This window comes from Myxocyprinus asiaticus, chromosome 20, assembly GCF_019703515.2.
Source record: "Myxocyprinus asiaticus isolate MX2 ecotype Aquarium Trade chromosome 20, UBuf_Myxa_2, whole genome shotgun sequence".
Taxonomy (NCBI): domain Eukaryota; kingdom Metazoa; phylum Chordata; class Actinopteri; order Cypriniformes; family Catostomidae; genus Myxocyprinus; species Myxocyprinus asiaticus.
This window is the reverse complement of record NC_059363.1, coordinates 23,647,986-23,653,985: the sequence shown is the minus strand read 5'-3', so window position 1 is coordinate 23,653,985 and position 6,000 is coordinate 23,647,986.

Here is a 6,000-nt window from a genome sequence, read left to right as displayed (position 1 = left end):
AAATTCCTTAAGAGAATTAAAAATAGCCTAGTGACATATAATAAGACTATTGATGTATAAAATTAATGTGAAGACATACGAGAACTGTTTTTTTTTTTTTTTTATGGTTTATTTCTCAGTAGAAAAAACTATGAAAAAGGAGACTTAAGCAAAAATCTCCATTTGATTTCCATTTAATACCATTGCCGTCTAGAAGGAATGGAAGAAATATTAAAGAGATCTCATTTTTTATTTCTTTTGGGTTCTTTTATGAAATATTAGAATTTTTCTGCACCTTGTATGTGACAAAAAGAAAAATGAAGAAAAAGTCCTCTTTCTTGTGTCCATCTTGCCGAAATGCTTGATCATTATTTTGAATTCCTGATAATTATATCAGTGTGTGTGTGTGTGTGTGTATATGTGTATATATATATATATATATACATACACACTGATATATACATATCAGGAATTTAGTTTTCTATATACACTACCATTCAAAAGTTTAGGGTCACTTACTCAATCTTTATTTTATTTTTATTTTTTTCACATTTTAGAATAATAGTAAAGTCATCACAACTATGGAATAATAGAAATGGAAATATGGGAATTATATTGTAACTAAAAAAATCCAAAATAAATAAAACCATGTTATATTTTATAGTGGCCACCCTTTGCCTGGATTTTGCAGAAACATACTCTTGGCATTTTCTCAAACAAATTCTTGAGGTATCACCCTGGAATGCTTTTTAAACAGTATTGAAGGAGTTCCCATCTATGTTGGGCACTTAGTGGCTGCTTTTCTTAATTATTCGATCTAAGTCATCCATTTCAAAAAAAATTTTTTTTTTTTTTTTTAAATAAAATGTTTGTTTTGTAATTAAATATATTAATATGTTGGCACAATTGTATTTTTGTCTACAAAACTAATTTCAAATATTTAAGCATACACCTTCAGATCAAAAGGTTTTTAAGATCATGAGAAACTTTTCAGGCAAGTGACCCCAAACTTTTGAACGGTAGTGTATGTGTATATATATATATATATAAAGATGGAGAGAGAACGCTTAAATCTTCAGATCGAGCTGTTACACTGAGCTTGTAGATTTATTAAACTCCAAAAACAAATATTTTCTGCAAACTTCAGATTGTTTATTGATTTTCATCACTGAAGCTTGAGTAAGTCTGTCTTAGGGGCTCCCGCAGGACTCCTGGGGTTGGATGATGGTGTCACATTTCAAACCTTGTTGCACAGTTTGCCATGTCAACTCCTGGGATATGATAACAGGTAGAGAACAGCAGTCCTTGTTTCATCTTCCTCACAAATTCTGTTCTCATTACTGGGTTGGAGTTCACTGTGACACGGTTTTTACTGAAAATGTTTAAGTCTTCACCACACTGCTTTGATTTGAATCAGACAAATACTAAGTAAAAATAAAAAGTTAATAAAAAGATATAAATTAAACAAAAAGCATTGAAGTCAACATGAAACCGCCTTCACAACTCATTTTACTTAATCAGTTTGATGTATTTCAGAGTGAAACAGGATATTCAATGCAGAAAAATTGGGCAGGAATTGATTTCATCCTTTGGGAATTGATTGGATCAGGCAAAGAGGGCTTTACATACCTAAATGGAACCAGGTTGTTAGAAGGGAGGAGTTGAAAAATAAAAGGGATCGGAGATATCAGCCAAAAAAGAAAGCCACATTAAGGCTAATTTATACTTACTGGGCAAACAGGCTTCGTTTAGTTCACCTACAAATTCAATGACGTTTATGTTCTGCCAATGTGTCCATTTGGTGATATTTATCCTGTTCGCGCACATCTCTGAAACTCTTGATGTAGGAGAACTCGGCTGGTCAAAGAGCGTTGATGAATGGTTAAAATTTATCATGGGTGTGGTTTGGACGTGAAGTTTTTTTATTTTATTTATAATCGCATGTGCCAGCTGAGATGTTGGTACCTAGGTTACTGTCGTTAAAATGGATAACTTTGAAGCCCGTCTCTCAGAGATTGTGCAGAAGTATACTTTTTTTATGTGATTTGAAACACAAACTCTACAAAGACTGCGTGGCCACAACAAATGAGTAGAGAGAGATTGGAGTTTTTAAAAGTGTAAGGGCCATGACAAGTTTAATTAAGCAAAAATGCGATACAGTGCTAAAAGTCCACGGTGAGAAAAACCTGCATTATTGTCTTTACTTGTGGCTGGAATGGTACGTTAAACACTGTGACATCACCCTAAATGAACTCATTTTAAAACAACGTTGCACATAGTATAAACGCCGGCTTTTTTCGTCTAGGGTGCTTTAGTTAGTCCAGGAGAAAAAAACTGGCTTCTTCCATAGTATACATCAGGCTTAGACATAGCAAGCTGTTACATTTTTAATGAAAGATCACAAGCACAGTTTTTTTCTTTCTTTGGAATAAAGTGATAACATATGAATTGTGCACAATAAGACCAGTAACATGTATAAAGAATACAAATAGGGTTAGATTTGATCTATCTTGACTTTAAATAAAATAGTAGCTAATGTTGCAGTAATTATACACAGAATATTTTGTGTATTAATTTAAAATCAATCATATGTGTGTGTATTTTGTGTTTTTTCTCTGAAGCATATGGTGATGATACATTCATACTCTTAAGAATTTTTTAAACAAGACAGAAACAACACACTTATAGAGACACATGTTTTTATGAAGATATGTGAGAGAAAGAGAGGAAGAGAGAGAGAGCTAGACAGACACAGAACTGGCACACATCACAGCAGCTACTTAACAGGCACACTCTGCTTGTTTTCTTATGTATGTCACTCTCATATAAATAGCATTGATTAAAGTAAAAGCCACCCACAGCATCTGTGCTTTTTGGCAACTGCCTAGTTTTGGCACATGGAGTTCCTTATTTGGGTTCTTGCTTTTTCTTCTCAAATTGATCTTGAGGACAAACAGCCACCTTGGCAATGGCTCCACATTGACAATCCCAGATTAGGAAGATCTGTGGGCTGAATTTAGTGGACGGTGTGCCTGAGCAGGTTCCTGATATCGCATGACCAGTCATAATGGTGCGTAAGCCACATTGGGGACACTGTCAGCACTGTGCTTCTCTTCACTTTGCCTACTCAGAAACCATTGGCCATCACCTCTGGAAAAGCAGATGATCCTCCCTGATGATACTAAGAACAGAATGCTGTCATTACATTTCCGTCTCACAAGGTCTATGTACTTAACAAAGCTCTAGTCTGAAATGGAGCACATAAACTCCACATGGATGTAGCCTGACATGGTGCTGAAATAAGATACTTGAAACGTCACTGGAGTTCATGGATGTTCTTCATGTTTGTTTTTATTTTTAAGGCATAGAATTGGTTGTAAACACTACCCAATCCATACTTAAATATGTCAGGTAACCTACAAAATTTGCTTTAAGTAGGACTGTCTAAATTAACTGGCTTTATTCAAGTCAGACATATTATATAATAAAATATGCAAAATCAAATTCAACATAAAGATAAATGTTTTATGAGATGTAATGATTTAAGTAAAAATGAGTAATTTGCATTTAATCACACTTTTTGAAAATAACGTTTAATAAATATCCCCAGACCATAGTGTAAAATATGTTCTGTCAGGTAACCATAAAAATGTGCTTTAAGTTGGAACATCTTAAGTTCTAAAAGTTCACGTCAGGTAGAAATAGCTCCTAAAAGTGCACATTTTCACTTTGTATAGTGCAATCCCTTTCAAGGTGGCATGTAAATGTGCATTTAAAAATATAAACCTGATTAAAATAATTTGTGAATTCCACATTTTTTAATGTCTTTTAAAAATGGAATGCAAATTCAACAGAAAGACAAATTTTCAAGGAGATGCACTGATATTAACAAATATTGCTGTCTGAGATGCAAATATATGTATGCAACAACTTGGAGCACATCTGTTGCTGTGAATCATAATTTGTGTCACAGCTTGGTGCCCTAGTAATTACAAAATCTAATTTGTTTGCTCTCACTTAAAAGCCTTCATGTTGCATACACATGAAACGGCAAACAAGAGATAATACTTCAAAGTGAGGTAAACCTTTAAAAGGCAAGATTCAGGTCTAGATGTTTGGGATTGTTTTTCTCTGTGGAATTGATTCGGACTACCCTCATGAGCTGTGGTAAGGAGGTGTATTGGAAATGTATTATTCCACCCTGTTAAGGTATGGAACAATTTCTTATTTGAGCTAGTGGTAGATGTTGTTTGGATTTTTGTTTGAGTCCTACGCCAGGTTGCATCTAAAACAGCAAACAGAGAAAACAAAGATGTTAGGGAGAATGTTAGAGCTTACAGCCTTAGTCACCATTCACTTTTATTTAGTTTAAACAACATGAGGGTAGGTAAATGATCACAGGATTTTCACTTTTGGGTGAACTATCACTTTAAGCTGTTTGGATAAGTCTCAGGTCAGCAGGAACTTGCTCTACCAGCACCTTGTTATGGCATCTCAGATGAGGTAGAAGACTCTCATCAGAGTTTCATGTCCTGTATAAAGAGCATGAAATGGACAAGACAATGTTTGTTACATACTGATGCCTATCAGCCCTGAAGATGGGAGCCATGTTTCATCCCCCTTGTGCTTCTCCACTCCTTGGCAGACATGCCCCTTGCCGCTGCATAATCATATTAATTTATGCCCTGAATCAATTATGCATTCAGATTCTTCTGATAGCTTGTCACTTTTTATCCATTAGTCTTTGTGTGCTGGTTGTAGGATGGTAAATAAATAGAGAACACTACACGCCCTACATTGCTGGAGGTGTGGTGAGGTATCTGAGTGCATTTGTGGAGATTTAAGGGTTATTAAGTGAAAAGGGGGCAGTCTCTTTAATTTTTCTTATCTTGCTTGACACCTCAGTGGGTTTGTTAATGGCGGTGAGGGAGGGGCAGACAGGGCTGAAGGTGTCACATTTGAGACGTATTTAACGAAGAGGAGGAAGTTCACCAGGACGGTTGCCATAAACGATCACACCATGAAATGCAAATATTTCCTCTGATGAGGCATGTTGCTGCCTTCTTGACAGCATCAGAGTAGTGCAATTACCTGGAAGAAGAGATCTGGCACTGGAAGGAGGTACAGTCTAGAGGAGAAAGACTTGGGCATCTGGGCTCATGTTCACAAATTGTCTTATTGTCGGGAGTATTGATGTGGAATGAGATCTTCCCCTCCAGACTGACCTTAAACAAAACATGTATGAATGATTCAGAAGCACTCAGAAGCACAGAAGTCTCTAAAACTCATCAGCTGTGACATGGACTCTTTATAGAGAGTGCACAGTATAAACTTATTTTTCATAGCAGGACAGACTATTAATCACTGTGTCTTCTGCTAATAGCAAAACTTATTTAAGTATATACGCTCTGGATAGATAATTAATGTTGAGTGCCTCGCTAGGGTATAAACAGTTCTGGCTTCAGCAAACTGAATGGAGTTTGCTGAAGGGATCGACTTTGCTTCTTATCCAGACATATAAAACAGAAACCAGGAAGCATTCCTGGTTCCGGCAAATGGCATTCCTTTTACGTAATAATAGGAAACCTATCAGGTTTCCTCAGGGTTGGGGTTACACATCAATTAAAGCCTAAATGAGGAGCAATCTGATCCATTTTCAAGCTGTGAGCTTCAGCAGTGTCTTATATTACGCAGCGATGAGCTAGATATCTAACACCTTTTCATTTAATTTTCTGCTTCTGCAAAATGTTCAAAAAGGATTAGCATTCCTCTATGTAAGGAGATTGTCTGTGATAAAGCTCACTTGACATACAGGTTTGTTTTACCAGTTTTATTTATTTATTTATTTATTTTGTAAAGTGGTGTAGAAGTGTTTCAACTACAGTTTAAGAAATAATTATATATAATATTTTAAACAATTAAATATTTAGAAGTTGCCTTACAAAGATGGTAATTATCCTGAATGTTTTTGTTCAGCATTAACAGGTCGGTGTGCAAACTCTGTAAATACCCATCTATTTT